General features: G+C 45.4%; 1 pseudogene; it reads left to right on the top strand.

Annotated features, from left to right (window-relative positions):
* The first annotated feature begins 22,552 nt into the window (after positions 1-22,552).
* LOC133375272 (5S ribosomal RNA) lies at positions 22,553-22,671 on the top strand (annotated as a pseudogene).
* The last annotated feature ends 1,400 nt before the right edge of the window (positions 22,672-24,071 follow it).

Here is a 24,071-nt window from a genome sequence, read left to right as displayed (position 1 = left end):
AATGTCCTGCTCACAGAGAGGAGGCTGTTTGACATGCTTACTTACTACTTCAAGGGATTTTTTTTTCTTGGATAAATAGAAGAGTATTCTGAAGTGGCACAGTGGGGAAGAGATTTAGCAACAGTTCCTCAGATCAGCCTTCTCCAACCTGTTGCCCTCCAGATGTTTTGGACTGCAAGTTCCATCAAACAGCCATGTTACTGGACCTGACAGGAGTTACAGCCCAAAACATCTGGAGAGGCACCAGGATACTTCTCTTCCATGCTGGGAGTGCTTGTGTGAATGACAGAAAGATAATGTGCTTATGTCTCATTTTAAAAATCAATTGATAGTCATGCAGGAAGATGGAATTACAATTTATGGTATGTTCAGCTGTGCACAAGGTGCTGGGCTGAGCCGAGCTGGGTCTAGCTGGTACTTGGATGGATGTAAGGCCAGATGGGAACCATGTGCATGTGCAACCCATTGGCTGCGTGGAGAAATACAGAAAAGACAGTAGGAGGGGGAGGACCCAAACGATTCAGAAATGTCTTTTGGGTCCTCCACTAGCTACCGTCTTTTCTGTATTGTTGGAATCTCAGATTCGGTCCTCAAAATCTAACTTTTCCTGTGGTGGGAAATCCTTTGTTGGCTTCACCAGAAAGCAAAGGGGATGTTTGTGCTCTGGCGAGCCCCTTCCTATGTTGGGGTGCCCTAATCCCCACAATTATGGGCTTTTCTGGTGGCACTGTCAGCAGCAGACATTCTTTTTAATATCACCAAGATTGCATCACTCTGTGGAAAGAGTAAAATCGTGGCATGTGGCCAGGATCATTAAAGTAGAGCAGCTAAGTGTACTATTTTTACAGCGGACAGTCCTGTATTTGAAGTCCATGGGTGCTTCCAGGCTATCACTATTTTCTGGTGGGATTCAGTCACAATCATACCTGAAAAATCATCTCACCCATTATATATCCAGCTGATCACTGCTCTCTGGAGGCAAGGGCCTCCTGCAGATACCATCTCATCAGAAGGTTCATTCCACACAATATAGGAGTTGGGCCTTTAGTGTTGTGGCATCTACCCTTTGGAATTCCCTCCCTTTAAATATTACACAGGAGCTGACTCGGTTGTCTTATCAGTGCCTGCTAAAGACCTTTCTCTTCCAACAAGCCTTTTAAGTAGAGACCCTGATCCCAGTTTGCATCTGTTTCTATTGTTTTACTGTTTACTGTTTGCCACCCTGAGCTAATTTTTTGGGAGGAAGGGCAGCATATAAATTTAATAAATAATAAGCTCACATTCTGTCAAGTTCAGGTTGTGCAGTTATAGTCGATTGGGAGGTCTTGTGCAACAGACCTGCTTCCCAAAAAGATCAGACTTTTTGCTGTAAGGAAAGTGATGGGGAATTGCACTGGAAAGTCTGGGGAACTAGGGCTATATCTTAGTGGTAGATCAGAAGGTCCCAGGTTCAGTTCTCAGCATCTCCAGGTAAGGTTGAGAATGCCCTGTCTGAAACCCTCTATGGTAAGAAAGTTTTAAAAATATAGTACTTAACTTTGAAGATATACATATAAATTAACACATGCAAATCTGTCCCTTCTTTTGTGGTAATGTGTAAATGGCTACTGTGGACACTGGCAGCTGCCTCAGAGTGCTGAGTACTGACACCAGACCTGAGAGGGTGCAACAGTGAAGGATATGGTGTCTGTGCTTTCTTGCATGATAGTGCTGGTGAAGCAGGACCAGTGGAGGCTAGTCTACTAGGGCAAATGAGGTGCAACCTTAACGTGATCTCAGCCAGCCCCCACCTGCCTGACTTTTTACAACTCGTCCAGGGAGTGGCCCTAGCTATTCCTTCATCCTCCTTTGTCTCCGTGTTGCTGCTCTTGTAGTACTCAGCAGGGAGGATGGGGACAAAACTAGAATGAGCTGGCTCCACCTGTCATTGGTTGTGGCTTCACCGACTGTTGGGCTCCTGGCCTTCTGCCCTACCAGTCCCAATGGGCACTACCCAACGCCAGGTGGGGCTGTCTTTTCCTGCTCCCTTGAAAATAGGCTTCTGCAACCTAATGCCCTCCAGATGGCTTATACTACAACTCCCATCAACAATCAATTTGACAATCCAACAATCACCCATCCAGCAAGTTAGGAAAGGCTGCTGGAAAATTACCTTAGTGGTGCACAATCTTGTGACCCGTAGGGAAGAGCATTAAATACAATTGTGATTTTGGCTTTCTTCTCATTTACAGCACAGCTCCGTCCTTTCTCCAAGCTGAGAAAAAACAGCAGCTTGCAAGAAAAGTTTCGGCTGGCCAGTCAAGAAACAGTAACAGCTCACGCGCATGCACACTCACACACACACCTTTCCTTCCTTCCACATAGCTGAAAGACCAGTTGCATGCGAGTTCACATACAAGCAATTTTGAGTGTCAGAGAATAATCTCTGTGATCTTTCCAGCATAATATCAAACTTCCAAAAGTTTATCCAAGAAACTCGGAGGGAGAAAAAAGATAATCCATTTGAGAGTTGATCGTTAAGCAAAATGTTTTTTGCACAATGAGTAATTCCTCTGCCCAAATCTCTTTGAGCCTGAGTTGCTCCCAATCTGGTTTTGCAAACGAGGCCTCTACACTTTTCACATTTTATTCCTGGCCTCACTGCATCGCTTTGCCAAAGTTCCCCACACAAATGCCCCCTCAGCCCCCTCATGAGGTTGCCTTACATTAGCTGCATTTATAAAAAAAGAGAGAGAGACTGTGACTCACACAGTCAAAATAAAATATCAATCACACTCGCCAGACTCATCTTCTTGCACTGTCTGTGTTCCACAATCTCCTGGATTGGTTCCAGTTCAGGCAATTACATCCAGTTTCCCCAAAGAGTTTCTCACTGGATATCTTACCTGCGCGTTATCCCATCACCATTGAACAAAACATCCATGTAAGTATCTCTTCTTGCTGTGTGGCAATTTGGTCAATGGAGAAGCTGTGGGGTAGAGTCAGAGCTCAGAGGTGGAACATCTGCTCTGCATGCAAAATGTCCTGGATTTGCTCTCCAGGCGGAACTGGAAACGTCCCTGCCTGAACAGCCGCTGCCAGTAAGTGGAGACCATACTGAGCTAAATGGACCAATGGTTTGACTCAGTATAAGGCAGCCTCCTTTATTCTTTCGTGAGAACGTCAGAGGAGCCTGGCTGCTGGATCAGGCCAGTGGCTCACCTAGCCTAGCATCCTGTTCTCACAGTGGCCAACCAGATGCCCAAGGAAAGCCTGTAAGCAGGACCTGAGCGCAAGAGCACTCTCCCCTTCTGGTATGGCAACTGGTATTCAGAAGCATCCTGTCTCTGACTGTGGAGGCAGAGCTCAACCATCATGGCTAGTAGCCATTGATAGCCTTATGCTCCATGAAGTTGTCTAACCTTCTTTTAAAGCTCTCTCACAAGTGGAGATATTCTAGCAGCCTTCATCTGATCTGGATGTCTTGACCCTGCAGTTCCCAGATCAAGTCGTAACCGGAGAAACGTCACTGGTGTATTTGTAATGCAAGTATTTGTTGGCAGGCTGGCTACGAGCCTAAAAACCTGAGAGACACTCCACCCCAACATGGCCTATATGATTTTTAAAATGGCTTCAGTTTGGTTCATTTTGCAAAAAGGCTGCTTGAGACCTGATGGGAAAAGTAGCTGAAAGAGGTAAGTTTGTCATCTCAGCTGAGAGGATGTTTATTTATTTATTTTATTTTATTTATATCCCACCTTTCCTCCCAGCAAGAGCCCAGTCATATGCATAGGACATAGCCTTTGGCAATCCAATGAAATTGCAATCTCAATCCTCTCAGGTGAGGAGCCCATCTTTCAAATCTATATTTTACCAAGCTAGCTAAAAAGTGAATGCTACCACCTGTCTTCACAAAAGAAAAGCCCATTACCCTGACTCATAATAGGTATGGAAATTAAGGAAGGACTCCTGCCTGATCCAATAAATTCTGCATTCTCCCTTCAGTCTTTTGTCCAGAAAGACATAAAAACTGGATTCCTAGAGCCATTCTCTGTTCTGGGTTCTGGTTGCCCAGTTCTACTATGAAATCACCTGCTGAATTGCTATTCTGGGTCGTGGTCACCCATTTTCTCTGCTGAATATCACTGTACCTGATACGGCCTGCTGAATCACTTAGCCAGCCAGAACCCAGCGGTCTGACTCCCTGCTTTTCCTTCACTTTCTCTGGACCCCTGCCTGCTGAAACAGAGGCCCCTGCTTGCTGAAGCTGCCTCAGAAGCCCTTTTCAGGGCTCCGCTACTTTTTCAGCTTTCCCCTGGACCTCTGCTAGCCAGAGATCCAGAAGCCCTCAGGAGAGGAGCCTGCCGGCTGCAGTTGCCGTTTCCCTGCCTGGCCCAGGAGTCTCATAGTGCCCCAATTCTACTTCCAGATTTCTCCCCAGGGCTAGAAAATATATATCTTGCTCTCTGTCCTGTCTTCTGGAAGTCCTTTCCCTACAAGTTGTAGCCTCCACATCTGCTCCCTCTGCCTGTCTTTCACTGTGTGTGACTGTGTTTCAGAAGCCATACTTTGGTCCTCCCTGCCCAGCTGCGCATGACTGAGGCCTAGTCTGCAAAGTGAGCCCAAAGAGAGAAAGGGCAGGCTAGTGTGCCTTCCTCAGTTGTGCTGAACTCAACACCCCCCAACTCCTCTTATGCCTTTGGTGCTTGCTCCTTCGTGTAGGTGTGTATGTAGTGTGTGAGTTTGGTTACGATTAGGTTTATTTAGCTAATTTCCTTGCACATATTATTACTGAGCTATCCCCACTGATGTCAATAGATATGTGTATATTTTGATTGTGTGTGTATGCTCAGTAAATATCCCCATGTTTGACATGTATGAGTGTAAGTTACTGGATAACTGCCAAGACTGACTAATGCCAATGTCTAAAGATCCTAATTCACAAGCCTCCTATAACGTGTGAACGTGAAACACGTGTCTACAGAGGAGTCTTGCTAATGTATTATTCAGACATCATACCAGTCCTTCTGAGGCTCATCTCTGGGACCTCAGAAGAAACATTTTTAAACTATTTTCAACAATTCAACACTGGAGGCATTCAAGAGGCAGCTGGACAGCCATCTGTCGGGAATGCTTTGATTTGGATTTCTGCATTGAGCGGGGGGTTGGATTTGATGGCCTTATAGGCCCCTTCCAACTCTACTATTCTATGATTCTATGAATTCAATGAGGACTAGAAACATTTTATTCATTAACAAACCTCAGCAATTTGTCCTTAACATTTCTTTAGTGAGTGTGGGCACATGTGCACTTTTTAACACACAAACACACACTCTCTCTTCCACAATTAAAGGGTAGTCCTAAAGTATTTGGGGCAACAAGCCAGAGAGGTTGTAGCACTCTATTGCTTTCTAGTGGTGAGCACAAGATTATAGAGGCGTGTCAATCATACATGTCTTGCACAGAGATGTGTAAAATCCCTCACAGATGTGTAAAATCACATGTAAAATCCCTTGTAGGAAATGCCCAATTTTTTATATATAGTTTTAAAGTCATCTATCCAAGTGTACTCCAAAAGTGCATCTATCCATTTTAAAGTGTATTTAAAGTCATTTATCCAAAAGTGTACTCCACTTTTCCATCTCTTCAACCACCAAATCCTTGATCAGCAGCTCGTTTTTCGGGAAGGGTGGTGTAGAAGACATGAGGATCTTTGCACAGAGATGCCTCCTCCTTTTGGCGATTTTGGGCAGCCCCCCCCCAGCCAGTTTTCATTGTGGGGCTGCCAGTCACTAATCCCAGTTGGGTACACGGGTTGCCAATGAAAGTGTCAATGAGGCCACAGAAGCTTCATGCATTATATTAGAACTCTGGCTCATCCAATGAAAAGGTTGGAAGGTCAGGCTGATGAGAAGAAAGTGTTCCTTCACACAATGCATAATTACGAAATGTGCTACCACAAGGTGTGCGGCCCCCTCTAGGATGCACACTTTAACGTGGTGAGGGGGTTTGAGTGTGTTGAAGAAACTGAGCGCAATGCCATCAGGAGTCTAGACCAAGAGGCTAGACTCCTAGCAGGGGCACCCATGGCAGAATGGTCCAAGCTGAGACACCAGAGTAAGATGCATCCAAACTCAGAGGAAGGCAATGGTAAACCACCTCTGAATATCTCTTACCACGAAAACCCTAAGAATAGAGTATCCAAAATGCAACATGAGATAGTGCTGGAAGATGAGACCCCCAGGTCAGAAGGCACTCACCGAGCTACTGGGGAAGAACAACAGACAAGTACAAGTAGTGCTGTGACTAATGATGCAGCTGGGTCAAAGCCGAAAGGAAGCGCAGAGGCTGATGCGCACAGATGCGAAAGGAGAGTCTGGAGTTGTACGGAGTTTACAACAGGAACATGGAATGAGAGAAGCATGAACCAGGGACAGATAGAAATTGTCAAGCAAGAAATGGAACGTCTCAACATTACAATACTTGGTGTGAGCAAATTAAAATGGACGGGAATGGGACATTTTCACTCAGGCAACTACAAAATATTTTATGCAGGAAATGATAAATTGAGAAGAAACGGGGTTGCTTTAATAGTGAGAAGTGATGTAGCAAAAGCAATTAGGAGCTACAACGCAAGGTCTGAGCGAGTGATATCAATGAGATTAAACGGGAAACCATCATCCAAGTCTATGCTCCAACAGCAAACACAGAAGAAGAAGAATTGGAGAGATTTTACGCAGAAGTACAGGAAGAAATTGATCACACACCAAAACAAGATCTGCTGATAATCATGGGAAACTGGAACATAAAAGTAGGGAACAGAGAAGAACTAGGAATTTGGGGAAATGGGGCTTAGGAGATAGAAATGAAGCAGGAGAAAGACTTATTGAATTATGTGAAGCCAATAATCTGTTTCTAGCAAACACATTTTTTGAGCAACCGAAAAGACAACTGTACACATGGACATCACCAAATGGTCAATATAGGAACCAAATTGATTATATAATTGGTAGCAGAAGATGGAGAAGTTCCATACTTTCTGCAAAAACAAGACCAGGAGCAGACTGCAGTACAGATCATGAACTGGTTGTATCGAAAATCTGAGTAAAGCTAAAGAAGGACAACAAAGCAATCATAATGCCAAAATACAATTTAAATAAAATCCCAGAAGAATATAAAGATCAAATAAGGGACAGATTTAAGTTTATAGTTGATAGAACTATGGAGTGAAGTCAGAGACATTATCAGGGAAGAATGCAAAAAGACAATAACTCTAGCTAAAAGGAGAGAAAGACCTCAACGGATGATGGATGAAACTCTTAATAGTTAAGAGAGAAGGAAAGCAAAAGCAAGAACCTTAAATGCAACAATACAGTGACTAGTACATAGGGACAAAGAGAACTATTACAACAACTATTCTTGTGAACCGCCCAGAGAGCTTCAGCTATGGGGCGGTCTATAAGTTTAATGAAATAAATAAATAAATAAACTATTGTATAGAAATAGAAGAGGATAATAAAAAAGGTAGAACAAGAGCCCTATTCCAAAAGATTAGAGAAATTAAAGGAAAATTTAAACCGAGAGTAGGGATGTTGAATAATCAACAGGGGAATACACTGACTGACCGAGAAAAAATAAAAGGAAGATGGAAGCAATACACTGAAGAATTATATAAAAGAGATGCAAGGATGACAGATTCATTCATGGAGGAACCGTATGATGACGAACCAGAAATCTTAGATTGTGAGGTGGAAGCTGCTCTTAAAAATACTTGGAAGAAACAAATAATCAGGAATAGATGGCATACCAATAGAGTTGCTACAGGTTACTGAGACTGAATCTGTACAGATTTTGAGAAAAATCTGTTAACAAATATGGAAAACTAAACAGTGGCCCACAGACTGGAAGTGTGCAATATTCCAATTCCAAAGAAAGGGGATCCCAGGGAATGTCATAATTATCAAACTATTGCCTTAATATCCCATGCAAGTAAAGTAATCCTCAAGATTCTACAACAAAGACTCTTACCATACATGGAGCAAGAAATGCCAGATGTTCAATCTAGATTTACAAAGGAAAGAGGTACCAGAGATCATATTGTAAGCATATGTTGGATAGTGGAATGGATTAAGGTATTTCAGAAGAAAATCACCCTGTGTTTTATAGATTGTAGCAAAGCCTTTGGTTGTGTAAATCACAAAAAGCTATGGAATGCTTTAAAAAAATGGGGTGCCACAGCATCTGATTGTCCTGATGTGCAACCTATACTCTGGACAAGAGGCTACTGTAAGGACAAAACATGGAGAAGCCGATTGGTTCCCCTTCAGAAAGGGTGTGAGAGAGGGGTGTATTTTATCACCCTATTTATTTAACCTATACGCAGAACATATCATACAGAAAGCAGGATTGGACCAAGATGAAGGAAGTATTGAAACTAGTATTGATTTGAAACGAATGCTGATGAAGTTAGAGGAAAGCACAAAAGCAGGACTACAGCTGAACGTCAAGAAGACTAACGTTATGACAACAGAAGAGTTATGTAACTTTAAAGTCGACAATGAGGATATTGAACTTGTCAATGATTATCAATATCTTGGCACAATCATTAACCAAAATGGAGACAATACTGTAGTCAAGAAATCAGAAGGAGTCTAGGACTGGGGAGGGCAGATATGAGACAACTAGAAAAGGTCCTCAAATGCAAAGATGCATCACTGAACACTAAAGTCAGGATCATTCAGACCATGGTATTCCCGATCTCTATGTATGGATGTGAAAGTTGGACAGTGAAAAAGGCGGATAAGAGAAAAACAAACTCATTTGAAATCTGGTGTTGGAGGAGAGCTTTGTGCATGCCATGGGCCGCGAAAAAGACAAAGAATTGGATGTTAGATCAAACTAAACCAGAACTATCACCAGAAGCTAAAATGATGAAACTGACGTGATCCTACTTTTGACACATAATGAGAAGACGTGATTCACTAGAAAAGACAATAATGCTGGCAAAAACAGAAGGGAGTAGAAAAAGAGGAAGGCCAAACAAGAGATGGATTGATTCCATAAAGGAAACCACAGACCTTAACTTACAAGATCTGAACAGGGTGGCTTACAACAGATGCTATTGGAGGTTGCTGATTCATAGGGTCACCATAAGTTGAAGGCACATAACACACACACACACTGTGTGTGGATGACCACTACATTAAGAAAGGCTTAGCCAAATTCATGGAAGTTGAGTCTACCATTACAGCTACAATTTTGTAGACGCAATTAGACTAAAGCCCCACTCATACCATGCTTGTTTTGCTTTTACAGCGGTTTTTGGGCGTCGCGCACCATTCTATTCAATGAGTTCCGCTTTTCAGCGGTCTTCGCTTTTCAGCGGGGGTCCTGAACGTAACCCGCCGTATGAGCAGGGCCCTACTGTACAATTAAACCACGTAATATCGAAACATTAAATAGGAGGGATAGTCATCCTCCAACCCCTCAAAGGCCCCCTCAGGTGGAAGGATGAGGATTAATGTGGCCCTGCTGCTTAAGGAACGGAGGAAGCTGCCCGATACTTGGTCGAACCCACTGGCCCTCTCGCTCGGCAGTGCCGCCCTGGGCTCCTACTAGAAGGAAGGGTGGGAGATTAGATAGATAGATTAGATAGATTAGATAGATAGATAGATAGATAGATAGATAGATAGATAGATAGATAGATAGATAGATAGATAGATAGATAGATAGATAGATAGATAGATAGATAGATAGATAGATAGATAGATAGATAGATAGATTGTGGGCGCAGGCCGGCAGTAGCTCTCCTACAAGGTTCCAGCCTTGCCTGGAGATGTTGCCGGGGCTGGACCTGGGCCAGGTGCGCTGCCACCCAGCTGCGGCCCTGCCTCCCCTGTACTCTTAGCCAGCAGCCTGGGATGTTCGGGGGAGGAAGCCCTTCCTTCCAGTACCAGCTGCTGCGGGACACCGCGGGAGGGGAGAGCGAGCGCCGCTTGCACTCAGGTCCCGCCAGCGGGCTTCGCAGGACCGACCCAGCTGCGCAGGGCGCTTTGCGCGTTCGCCCGTCAGGCCAGGCTGCCCCCCGGGCAGGTCCCGCCCTGCTTTCAAGGGGGGGGCGGCGATGCCGGAGCCTCTCCGGCTGGCCTCGGTAAGCACCCCGCTGCGCCCGCGCGTCGCCCCCTGCGGGCGAAGGCAGCGACATCCAGGCACGGGGATTATTTAAGGCTGGTGGCGGAAGGACACGGTGGGGCTACTGCTGCGGCGGCGGGTGGAGCACGATGCGGTCTGACCCGCCCTCTCTCCAAGGCGGCCTCCCCCTCGCCTCGCTTGCTCAGGGGAGCCCCAGTCACCAGCCTCCGCTAAAGGCACCAGCGGGAGACGCCGGCCCTGCGATGCAAAGGTGCTGGTATCGGTCTTTTCTCTCTCTCTCGCCTGCTCCTCCCCTCCCTCCCTTTCCCAAATCTAAATTCACCCCAGCACCCATTGACGTCACAAGTGCGTCACCGTCTCCAGCACAACCAGACAGCACGTGGGAGAGAGCGCTTTAAAGAGGCAGGCAGCTGTTTCGGCTCCCAGCAGCAGCTGCAGATGGCAAGGGGAGCGCGGCGGGGGCGGCAGCAACCGGCGCATGCTTGTTTGCATGGCTTGCAAGGCGAGGGGGGGATGCAGCCCGCCTCGGCTTGCTCCTATGGCCGGGCCGAGTCCACCCCCGCGACGCTCACCCCGCCGGGCACCGGCTGCTCGGTTTCAGCCTCCCATGGCGAAAAGCTTGCCTTGGCTGCCTGTGAGGGCACCTCCGATCCGAGGAAAGGCGTTCTGAGCCCCCGGAAACGTCATGCACAGGGATTTTATGCATCATCTCACCAGGGGCGCTTACGAGCTGCCCTCCAGGTGCTGCGGACTACAGCCAGCATACAGATAAGGGGAGTTTTGGTCCAAAAAAGGAAATCCAGAGACCTGAACTTAGATCCGAACAGGGTGGTTCATGACAGATGCTGTTGGAGTTCGCCATAAGTCGAAATCGACTTGAAGGCACATAACAACAAAGCCCAAAACACGTTTTTAATTGTTGTAAACCGCCCAGAGAGCTTCGGCTATGGGGCGGTATACAAATGTAATAAATAATAATAATAATTTGGTGGGCTCCGCGTTGGCTACCTTGTACTGTATTAGAATTAATCTGCTGCCTTTTTGCTCAGCTAAAAGCCAACGTTAGACTAGTGTGCGCACTGGGATCCCCTCATTCAGACATGTGGGGCAGTCACTGTCTCTCAGCCTAACCTACCTCTCAAGGTTGTTCTGAGGATAAAGGGGGGCTGGGCGGAGAGCCAGTGTGGTCTAGTGGTTGCAGAATTACACTAGGACCTGGGAGCTCAGAGTTCAAATCCCCGCTCAGCCATGAAACTCATTGGGTGGCCTTGGGCTAGTCACAGTCTCTCAGCCTAACCTACCTGACAGGGTTCTTGTAAGGTGAAATGGGGAGCCAGAGAACCATCTTGCACTCAGGTCCTGCTTGCTGGCTTCCCCCAGGCACCTGGTGGCCACTGTGAGAACAGGATCCTGGATTAGATGGGCCACTGGCCTGATCCAGCAGGCTCTTCTTATGTTCTTATTGAGCTTCCTCCCTGGAGGAAAAATGGAATATAAATGCAATAAATAAATAAATAAGAGCCTATGTATTATACCCTCAGCTCTGTTGAAGGAGGATGAAATTATTATCTTTTAAAAGTCAGCTCACAGTGTCTTTGTCGGAATTACTTTTAATATTTTTTTATTTATTTTAAACAAAATTTTAACCCTTTTTAAAAGATGTTTTTAAAGCTTTTTTTTAAAAAAGTTTTTAAATTTGTTTTGTTTTAATGTATTTTAAGGTCTTTTTTTAATATTGTTTTGATGTGTTTTTAGCATTTTTGTTTGCTGCCCTGGGCTCCTGCTGGGAGGAAGGGCGGGATATAAATCAATAATATATAAATATATCTTACAACATACACACCTTAGCAATATTCCTCCCAAGCAGCAGAGCCTCAAAAGACAGACAGATTATTTATTTATTTGCTGTTTTCCCTTTTTGTGATGCTTAGTGCAAACTTCACTCCTAGGTCAAACTTTGCTCCCAGCATGGAGAATTGCTTTGTTTCTCCCAAGGACTCCCAAAAAGGACACCCCATATTCAGTGCAATTTATCTCTGAGTAAATTTTGCTGTGCACTTCGCAAAGCTGGGAACCAGGTGATGAAAGAGGCCCAGAAAAGGAAGCCTCAAAGCTCACACAGTCCCAGCCAGCCCTGGCCTCAGCCCCATAAGAGTCCCCCGTTGCCTTGATCTCCTTGCAGTGCTGGTGCCTTTTCCCACTCCTTCGAGCCCTCTTGCTTTTGTTCCCACACTTCAAGTCCCTGATGTATACATTGGCCCGGGCAGCCAACGACCTGGTTCCACCCAGGAGGACTGAATCCCAGAAGGGATGGTGCTTATCAGCACATGAGGCTGCAAAAAGCCCCTATCTCACAGAATAAAAATGCACAGCATCTAAAATCGCAAGTGAACCAGCTCTCTCTCCCTTCCTCCCTCCCCTCCTCCATTCTGCAGCCTCTACAAGTTTTCCTTTTTTGGTGAGTAATAACATCTCTCCCTGCCTCCCTCTTTCACTTTTCTTAAAAGCACCGTGAACTCTTGCAAAGTCAAGTACTGTAGTTAATAGCCGCCATGAGTTCCAGTTTTGGAAAAATGGCAGGGTATAAAGGCAATAATAATAATAATAATAATAATAATAATAATAATAATAATAATAATAATAATAATAATAATTAATAATAATAATAATAGTCCCACCTAGGAACATAAGAAAAGCCTGCAGGATCAGGCCAGTGGCCCATCCGGTCCAGCATCCTGTTCACACAGTGGCCAACCAGATGCCCCCTTGGGAAGCCAGCAAGCAGGACCTGAGTGCAACAGCACTCTCTCCTCCTGCAGGTTTCCAGCAACTGGTACTCAGAAGCATACTGCCTCTGACCATGGACGGGCAGAGCCATTGATAGCCTTCTCCTCCATGAATTTGTCTAATCCACTTTTAAAGCCCTCTAGGTTGGTGGCCATCGCTCTCTCCTGCGGGAGCGAATTCCACAGTTTAACTATGTGCTGTGTGACGAAGGACTTTCTGTCGTCTGTCCTGAATCTTCCAACATTCATCTTCATTGGATGTCCACGAGTTCTAGTGTTATGAGAGGGAGAGACATGTTTCTCTGTCCATTTTCTCCGTGCCATGCATAATTTTATACGCTTCTGTCATGTCACCTTTTACTCACCATTTCTCTGAACTAAAAAGTGCCAAATATTGCAACCTTTCCTCACAGGGGATGACAATCACTAGGTTGTAAATTGCCAAGACTTAGGATGGGTTTTTCAAAATGACCATTCTTATCCTGAAAAAGGGTAGACACAGACTCACTGTTCTGGCAGTTCCAGTGCACGTCTACCTCTGTCTTCTGAAAACTGGGGGTGCATGATGCTACTCAAACCCTGCCCCCTTTCCCTGTAAAACCAGGTGGGAACTGCTTGAGTGCATTTTTTAAAAAAGATTTCGCAACTGATCAGCAGATAAACCTGTTCCCCCTTTGGGTGTAGCTAATGGAACTGCAGCGACTAGCATGTTTACAGCCAAGATCTCCCTTTGACTACTGTAACTATAAGAACATAAGAAGAGCCTGGGATAAGAAGAGCCAGTGGCCCATCTAATCCAGCATCCTGTTCACAGTGGCCAACTGGATGCCCAAGGAAAGCCTGCAAGCAGGACCTGAATGCAAGAGCACTCTCCCCTTCTGTGGTTTCCAGCAACTAGTATCCAGAAGCCTACTGCATTTGACCATGAAGGCACAGCATAGCCATTGTGGCTAGTAGCCTTATCCTCCATGAATTTGTCCTATCCTCATTTAGAGCCCTCCAAGTTTGTGGGCCATCACTGCTCCTTGTAGGAGCAAATTCCAGAGTCTAACTATGTACTGTGTAAAGAAATACTTTCTTTTGTCTCTCCTGAATCTTCCAACATTCGCCTTCATTGGATGTCCACGAGTTCTAGCCTTATAAGAGGAGAAAAACTCTCTGTCCACTTTCTCCATGCCTTGCATAATTTATACAGTCCTATCACGTCATCTCTTACTTGCCCCTTCTCTGAAATAAAAAGTCCCACAAGCTGCAACCTTTTCTCAGAAGGGGAGTTGTTCTATCCCCTTTTCTGAACCTTTTCCAACTCCACAATATACTTCTTGAGGTGAGACTCAGAACTATACACAATATTCCAAATATGGCTACACCAAAGATTTATATAATAGCGCTATGATATCGCCAGTTTTATTTTCCTTTCCTAATGATCTCTAGCATAGAATTTGCCTTTTTCACAGCTACTGCGCACTGTTCAGATGCATAATTTAAAAAAAATAAAGAGGAAAGGAAAAGTTTAAAGATTATGACAATACATGTGGCTCCAACGGTTTCATTTGGTGGCAGATAGGGCTGGACTCCTACAATTAGCCGACTCCAGGGTTTACATGCAGTAGTGTAGTGGCAAATTCAGAAGTGCAGGGTCCCTTCATTATAGTCACAGCCACACACACTTTTTTTTGCTCCTGGGTTGAGAATGAGATCCTTGTTAATGCCTTTTCCTACAACAACAGACATCCCTAGGAGCCAATAAGCATGAAAAGGAAGAGTTTTCATGAGCTGAGTCTTCTCAGTGACTGACTCGCCTCCTTTCACTCTGGTTGGCTCCAATCAGCAGGAAAGGATAAGGAAGCATATTAGAAGACTCTTCTCAGTGGCTAGCACACTTCATGCTGATTGGTTGTTGGGATGCTGTAGACATAGGGACCCTGCTGGGACCTGGCTCCTAAAAAAGTAAGGGGTCTTAAGACCTGAGACCCTGGACAACTGCATCCGTTTGCATGTATGAAGAAATTCTGCAGGAAAAATCACTTTGGAGGCAAAAACAAAACAGCTTCCCATAATAGTTTGATAGCACAGATGGTTAAGTTGGACAGAGGAAAAAAAACAGATAACCAGATGGGAGGGGAGAAGATACGGGAGTGACTGGAACAGGAGGAAAGATGTCTCATTTTGGATAGGATACTTCTGGTCCACACTGAGAAGCAATTTTTCATTGACTCCAGGGATGGAAGAGAGACCTGCCTCATACTCAGCAACGGAGAAAGTAAATAATTTAATGTAGCTGGGACTGGGAACCCAAAATGGAATGGCAAAGAATCATAGAACTGTAGAGTTGGAAGGGGCCTATAAGGCCATCGAGTCTAACCCCCTGCTCAATGCAAGAATCCAAGTTTAAAGCATCCCTGACAGGTGGCTGTCCAGCTGCCTCTTGCATGTCTCCAGTGCTGGAGAGCCCCACCACCTCCCTAGATTATTGGTTCCACTGTTAGAACAGTATGACGTTTTGCCTGATATTCAGCGGAAATCTGGCTTACTATAACTTGAGCCCATTTTCCTTGCCTTGCACTCTGCGGTGATTAGAAGATCTTGGCCCTCCTCTCTGTGACAACTTTTCAAGTACTTCACTCTTCTCTTCTCAAGGCTAAGCATGCCCATTTCTTTCAGGCTGTCCTCATAGGGCTTTGTTTTGAGTCTCTTGGTCATTCTTGTTGCCCTCATCTGAACCTGTTCCAGTTTGTGGGCATCCTTAAATTACGGTGTCCAGAATCAAGATGAGGCCTAACCGGTGCCGAATAGAGGGGAACTAGTACTTGATGCGATTTGGAAACTATACTTCTGGTAATGCAGCCTAATATAGCATTTGCCTTTTTTGCAGCCACATCACACTGTTGGCTTATATTCAGCTTGTGATCAGTAATAATCCCAAGATCCTTCTCACATGTAGTATTGCTGAGCCAAGTATCACCCATCTTATAACTGTGAATTTGGGACAGGGTTTCTGCTCTAACTCAGTTCTTATTTAGTGTGAAACATTTTTTTTTTAAAAACCCTACTAATGCAACTTCCAAAGCAAATGCAGGTCAGTGTCCCCAGATTGCAAGTTAGAAGGGGTGGCGGCTAGGAAAGAGTGACTTATGGGCAGTCCTGCAGTGTCATTCGTTCATTGGCAATCACTCGTGGCTGAGTAAGAATGTCTTCCAAGATAAGGTCTTTAACGGTGAGTCCATAAGTGACTGTGGAGTCCAATCCTAGATCCACACAGCCTCCCACAGTGAGGACATCGGCTTCCAGATGGAAGACAGCCCCTTTTGCCCTCTACTCATGCTTCTTCAAAGTCCATAGCACCTTTGATAATAGACAACCTCCAGTTGAGACACTCATGGGCCAAAGCTTCCCAGTTCTTAATGTTCATGTTACATTTTTTTAGGTTATCTTTAAGAACCTCTTTGAACCTCTTCTGCTGTCCGCTGATATTCCATCTTCCATCCTTAAGTTGGAAGTAAAATAGCTGCTTTGGAAGACGATAATCAGACATTCGAACAACATAGCCGGTCCAGCAAAGTTGATGTTGAAGGATCATTGTTTCAACACTGGTGGTCTTTGCTTCTTCCAAAATGCTAACATTAGTCTGTCCATCTTCCCAAGTAATTTGCAGAATTTTCCGGAGGCATCATTGGTGGAATCTTTCAAGAAGTTGGAAGTGGTGTTTATAAATGCCAGTGTAGCACATTGAATACTGCAGATCTGGGTATAAATGCTGCCCTGGGCTCCTGCTGGGAGAAAGGGCGGGATATAAATTGAATAATAAATAAATAAATAAAATGGTTTACAACACCCTTGCAGTATTGTCCAGATCTACTAGACCCCTATTGGAGGTTGAAGTTGAGCCAAAGATGAATGAGGAGTTTACAGCAACCCATTGCTTTTATCCCCACACTGCAGTTTGAGCTGACAGGGTGACATACAACAACCCTGCAGTGTAGCTCACAGTTGTACCCATATTATGAGAAGGAGGGATGTACTGGGAGAACAGCTGACAGAAGACCTGCAATGCAGTCCACCATTAATGTTGCAGGCCAGAAGTGGAGCTACTTAAATTGTCTCCCTCAAACCTCCTCCCAGGCCAAATCAAGCACTGAATTGCATGGAAAAACTCCATACTCTACACTGACTTCCATGCAAGCTGGTTGAAATGTTCATTAAAAAAAACACACACACATGAATTAAGGCCCATATTTGAACAGTGGCTCCTTCAGATAGGTTTCATAGATGTTGTGTGCTGAGTCCTCAGAGGCTGCAGGGTTAGACTTGGGGGCAGTGGCTGCTGAAGACCCTTCCTTGACTGTTTCCAGTATATCCCTCTAATGCATTCCCACAACCCCACCCCCTACGTTAAAGCCGCTATTGCTCGTTTGCAATTTGTAGTTTCCCCTTCAGTCTTCCCAAGTTCCTTCCCCAGCATCTTTGCATTGGCTAGTGTCCATTCTCAGCCCAATTAACATCCTCCCCAGGTATGTGTCTTGGGGGAAGTTGAAGGGCAGGAATGGAGGTACAGACAAAAAGGGAAGACCCTCTCCTCTGCGATCTCTACTCAGCCCATGTGTGAACTCACATATGTTTGACAGGAATAGGTGCAAGGAATGTAGAGTTAGCATGTCAGAAGAGGGTTTGGGAGACTCTGCCATGAGCTTCAATGGGTGGCTTGGGCCAGTCACCATCTCTCAGCCATGCCTACCTCACAGGGTTGTTGTGAGAATGAAAACAGGAAGAACCATTTATACCCTGCTGAACTGCCGGGGAAAGGCAGGATATTTATTCATAATTATTTATTAGTTAAATATATACCCCACCTCTCTACCAAACAGTGCTCAGGATGGCTAATAACCACAAACAGCAATCAAATACAGATTTTTTTAAAAAGAAAAACAGGCAGATGAAACATCAATCAAATTAGTAAAAACAACGAGTGAAAATCAATTACCACATATTTACAACTCCGCTAATAGGGAAGGGCCTCACTAGAGGATCAAAGCCTGGGCAGGCTCAGGTGGGAAATAATAGTAATAATAATAATAATATTTTTTTAAAAACAGGGAGGTGCTTGCCTGCCTGTTCTACCAAGGAACTTTCAAGTGTAATAAATCTTCAGAAGCTCATCTCCACAGATTTTGAATGTATTGTAAGCTGGTTCTGGTTGGCGAAAAGGTGAGGTGTGACTGTTTTAAACGAATGCAGCTTACATTTTGAGAGGAGGGAGAAAACAGGTATAACCGAGGGAGGTGTGACAACAGATAATTGTGCATTATCTGAATTGAATGGTATTTCTGAATGGTAAGAAGGGCAGGGCAGGACGGGGTGAGGAGAGACAAAGGGAATGACTTTCACAGGGGAGCCTGAGCCCCGGATAAACTATTGCAATGTGGATTCAGGATTAGAACTGACAAAGGGCTTGACAGTTCATCACAAATGGTTACAGCAACGCAGTCCTGACTGCTGGGGCCCTAAGCACATAGGAAGAACCCTGCTGGGTTAGACCAAAGGCCTACCACAGGCGTGAGGAACCTTTGCCCCTCCAGATGTTGCTGAATTACGACTCCCATCATCCCTGGCCCTTTACCATGCTTGCTGGGACTGATGGGAGTTGTATTTCAGCAACACTTCCAGGGCCACAGGTTCCACACAGCTGGCCTATCTTGTCCAGCATCCTGTTTTCCACAAGGACAGCAACCCCCCCTCCCCCAGCAGTCTCATTTACCTCTAACAATATAATTTGGGAAATACTGAATTATGCATAGAATGTTGCTGTACATGGAGAGACTGGCCTTTGACAACCCAGTGCCCTCCAGATGTTTTGGACTCCAACTCCCATCAGCCCCAACCAGCATGGCGGTGCTGACTGGGACTGCTGGGAGCTGAAGTGCAAAACAGCCATGCTGGCTGGGGCTGATGGGAGTTGGAGTCCAGCATCTGGACTGGAGGGCACCAGGCTGGGGAATGCTGATATATGGCATAGCAAGAGTGAGAGAGATTCAAGTGAGAGATTGTTCTGACTCATTACAAGCAGGGCGTAAACAGACAAGGATGCTATTCCCCAGAGAGCCCTTCTTTCCTCTTAAATATCCTGCCCACATTTAGTAGCTCTCAGTGCTATTTTTGGTTTCCTGCCTGCTTAATTATAGTGCAAGATCTGTCAGCACCCAGGAGTGCTTCATCAGGACATCTGCCTGCTGCAATACTTGACAACCTTCCCCCTCCACCAGAGCAAGCTGCAAGAGAGACAGCTTATTGCTTTATAAAACTAACCCATCAGCAGCCATTGGTAAAGCAGCAGTGATGTCACAGAAGTTGAACAGACTGATGATCATAAAATAAAAGTGATCGGTCCTTAAACCCAGCTTGGCAAGAAATGGAATTGCTCTAGAAATGCAAGGAAATAAATAATGCCTTACAGGCATTAGTGAAACAGACTTTGCCTAGACTTACTTAAGCACTATTCAGATGCCTACAGTTAGCACATTCTGAATCCACTTACCTACTTTTTTTTTAATGTGCAAACATGCATTGCAACAATATTGATTTTTCTCTTTGTTCTTTTTTCCTTGTCTTTTTTGACAAGGGGTTTAAGAAATTTGTGTGAATGTTAAAACTTTCTGGGAAAATCTACAACAAAAATGTATGTGCAGCATTTAAAAAAATCTCTGCTTGTCTACATTCTGATTTAAGATAAGTTAACTGTATACTTTGGATAATCTGAACTGCTAGCTCAGGGGTGGGAAATCCTTTTCACTCCAAGGGCCACATTCCCTTGCTACCAGCCCTCTGAGGGCCACAAGGCAGTACTTATTTTTTTTTATAATTTGTATACCTAGAGTATGTGTTTGCAGTCCTCACTTTGTCCTCTGTTTCCCATCCCTTCCCTTCTTGTACTCATTTCATTTAGATTGCACGCCTTTTGACAGGCACTGGTTTTTATTTTTTTTATGTACAGTGCCATGTGCATTTGATGGTGCTGTCTAAATAAATGGTAAGAATAGTGGGCAGGGTCATATTCACTCACACCGCTCCCCCCATCTGTGACACCCCTTAACAAAAACAACACACACTCCACCAGAGTTAGTCTTGAAAATAGCCTTTTACTGGTGTCAGTACAGAGCAGTTACATAATAGTCACTTAGGAAGCAGCTCGCTTATACCATGTCAGACCATTGGTCCCTAGCACAGTACTGTCTGCGCTGACTAGCAGCAGTTCTCTGGGGTTTCAGGTAAGAGTTCCCAGTCCTACCTGAAGATGCCAGGGACTGAACCTGGGACCTTTTGCATGCAAAGCTGGTCTACCACTGAGCTGGTTGTTCCCCTCAAACTAAAGTACGATTCTAGTCCACATGGTTCTGAGTAGAGGGGCAGATTCAAATAGGAAACTCCTTTGTTACAAGTCAGACCACTGGTCCACCTAGCTCAGTGTTGTCTACAACGACTGGCCATGGCTGTCTAGGGTTTCACACAGTCCTGGAGGTGCCATTGGGGAATGAACCACAGACATCTTTTGCACACAACGCTTGGGGTCTTCCACTGAGCTATGAAGACCCCTCACCCAAGGCCCAGGAGCAAACCACATCTATATTTTTGGCCAGTTGGGAGGCAGTGGAATTTTCCTGGCTTTCGATACATCTTTCCTCACAGATTACAATATTACAGGTTGGACCAGTTAAAATATGGGCTGCTAGTCAGCCCTGGGGGCCAGCGGCAGCCATTTGGTATTTGCAGATCAGTCACTATCATCATGTAAACCAACCTCGAGTACTCAAAGCTGGTAGCGCTGCAGCTGGTAAAATAGATAGATGGGATGGGAAAACCCTCCCACAGCTCATCATCTCCGAGGCATAAACACAGTGTTGCCCAACCTGGTGCCCACCAGATATTTGTACTGCAACTCCCATTAGTCCCAGCATCCTACAGCTGTGCTGGCTGGGGCTGATGGGAGTTGCAATCCCAAACATTTAGAGGGCGCCAGATTGGCAAAGGCTATGTTTATGCCTCCATATAAGACAAATGCTTACTCACTGGGACCAGCGCACGTTGGCTGGCCCCAGAGAAAAGTGCAGTTCAAATACAGGGTGAGTCCGGCGTTTAGCACATTTCCCACACCCTCCTCCCAACTTTCCACACTGTTTGTTGTATGGAGGGGTGGGTAGATGTAGGCGGCCCTCAGCAATTTCCAGACCGGCTGCTGCTATGCTGTGGGTGGGAGCTGACTCCTCTCTTCTGCCTCTTCTTTTTTTTTTTCCCTTTAAAAAAAAAAAATCCTCATTTCGCCCCCGTGTTTGCTAACGTGACCCTTTATTAAACGCTGCCGGCTCTGCATCGCCGCGGTTGCCAAGGCAACGTGCCGTCGCTATGGCAACCATGACAACCTTATGTTCATTAATTTTAAGAAGGTTCACCATCTAGCGAGCGACATTGTTCTAGACGCCGGTGTGGAGGGACTAAGGGAGAAGTGCTCAGGAGGTGCCGGATGGACCCCCGTTGCATGACTGGGCGGGGGAAGGGGTCTAACGTGGCACGTCAGACAAACTCTCCTTGTAGTCAGAACAATGTGGAGCAGTTTTAAGTTCTTTTAAAAATATCCCTTGCAGGCAATATAGGACCTGCGTTGATATTTATGTAGGCCAGGGATGGGGAACCTGTGGCCCACCAGATATTGGTGGACTCCAGCTCCCGTTCATTGGCCCTACAATAGCCCTAGGAAGCTGCCTTGTGCCGAGTCAGGCCACTGGCTCATCTTGTCCAGCATTGTCCACCCTAACTGGCAGAGACCCCCCAGCATTTCAGCGAGGGAGCCTTTTGCAGCCCTGCCTGGAGAATGAATCTGGGACCTTCTGCGGACAAAGCAGCAGCTCTGCCACGGAGCGACGGCCCTGCAATCCCTGGCATCTCCAGTTAAAAGGATGTCAGGCAACCAAGTACTTGTGGGAATAGCCTCCACGGAGACCTTGGAGATCGAGCTCCCCAAAAGACAGAAAAGGGGTAGAGATAGACCAGTGGTCTGACTCCATATAAGACACATGCGTACTCACTGGGACCAGCAAGCATGTGGAACAAATCTCACCGTTCCTGAAAGCAGCTGCACTGGCTCACAATCCATTTTGGGGCCCAGTTCCAGATGCTACTTTTAACATTCAGACACCCTCAGAGGCCCATGAGTCCTCAAGGTCTGCCCCTTTCAGCACAAACCTACTGGGTTTTGATCCAATTCAGAGGCTCTCCTGCAAGTGCTTGTGTTGTATGGGACAAGGCCAGCAGCACCAAGCAGAATGATCAGACAATCCCAGAACCCACACCACAGGTGACACCTGTGTGCGAGGGGCACCGTCACCTGATTCCCCACCCAGTCTAGTCCACTCAGTGGAAGCCACCATCTCTTCTCCTTGAAATGCTGTGCTGTAGTCCAAAACTGTTGGATGGTAGCAGGTTGCCAAAGGCTGAAATGGGTTCCAATCATCCCTTGGGTGGAGAACTTGTATAATGACCTCCTAGGGCCAGTGACTGTCCCTCACCCTGACTGCCTACCTCACAGAGTGGATGTGAAGGGGATAGCACCTTCAGTTACTTTAATATGTGTATCATGCTTACCTTTTGCCTATGGCCATACTACCCTGCACACATCCAATCTGGTCTGATCTTGGAAGATAAGCAGGATAAGGCCTGGTTTGTACTTGGATGGGAGACCGCCTCGGAATGCCGGGTGCCGTAGGCGTAGAGGAAGGCAATGATAAATCACCTCTGAACACCTCTTACCATGAAAACCTTATAAATATTTATTTATTTAAAATATTTCTATCCTGCCCTTCTACCCTATAACAGGGCGCTCAGGGCAGCTTACAAAAATAAAATCAGACATGTACATAATAAAATTGTAAGCAGTAAAATCACAAAAACATTAAAATAAATAAAATAAAATACTATATATATAGGGATTGGTACTAAAGGGACTACAAAGGTAAAATTTAATGTAGAAGACACAAAATCAGTGTCATGCTCTACCTTCAGGCCCTCCCAAAGGCTCTCCGGAACAAGATCGTTTTCAGAAGTCTCTGGAAAACCATCAGGGAGGGAGCAGAGCGGACTTCTTGGGGTAGGGTATTCCAAAGCTTGGGGGCCACAGCTGAAAAAGCTCTTTCCCGCGTGCCTGTCAATCTAACATCTTTCACTCCAGGCACGCAGAGGAGACCAGAGGCAGATGATCTTAAATCCCGGGCAGGTACATATGGGTGTAAGCGGTCCCTCAGGTACATTGGCCCAAAGCCGTTTAGGGCTTTAAAGGTCAGAACCAGGACTTTGAATTGGGCCCGGAAACAAATTGGGAGCCAGTGGAGTCGATAAACCACAGGGGTGATATGCTCACCCAAAATAATCTAAAAAGGATTATAAGGTCACCATAAATCGTAATCGACTTGAAGGCATATAATAACAACAAGCAGCTTATCTTTCATAACACTAGAACATACAGTAAGAAAGAGCCTGGCTGCTGGATCAGTCCAGAGGCCCATCTAACTCCACCACCCTGTTCTCACAGTGGCCAAACATATGCCCAATTGGGAAGCAGGACCTAGAGCAAGGGTAGCCAATAGGATGTTCTCCAGATGTCGTTGGACTACAAGTCCTATAATCCCTCACTACTGGACATGCTGGCTAGGCCAATACTGGGATTTGTAGTGTAATAACATCTGGAGAGCATCTGGCTGGCTAGTCCTGCACCAGAAGCAGCACCACGAGGTCCTTGGGTTGGTTATAAGTGTAAATAAATTACTACACAAGTTCAAGAGCGCTGACAGCTCTATTTGAATGCTCCTTCCCCAAACAAACTCTTACAGGAAGAAACTTGCCTGATGGGTACCAGCCCAGTCTTTTGTCTAAGGACAGTCCTGCACTGTACATTTCTTCCCATGACATATTGGCAGGTATGGTCTCTGACAAAGAGCTAGGTTTCATGGAAACTTTCTAAAGTTTAAAACTTTAAACATATCTTTATTTGTGGACATTTCTAGATGACCTATTGACTATTCATTCTGATTTGTTTGCAGAGAAGCTGGATGAGGCTGCGTCAAAGCAAGTTACCCCCACACTTTCCATATTGCAAATAAAATGTGAACTTTG

The sequence above is a fragment of the Rhineura floridana genome, chromosome 22 (genome assembly GCF_030035675.1).
Source record: "Rhineura floridana isolate rRhiFlo1 chromosome 22, rRhiFlo1.hap2, whole genome shotgun sequence".
In the NCBI taxonomy this organism is placed as follows: Eukaryota; Metazoa; Chordata; class Lepidosauria; order Squamata; family Rhineuridae; genus Rhineura; species Rhineura floridana.
Note: the sequence above shows the minus strand (reverse complement) of the source record. Positions and strands in the feature narration are given on the sequence as shown.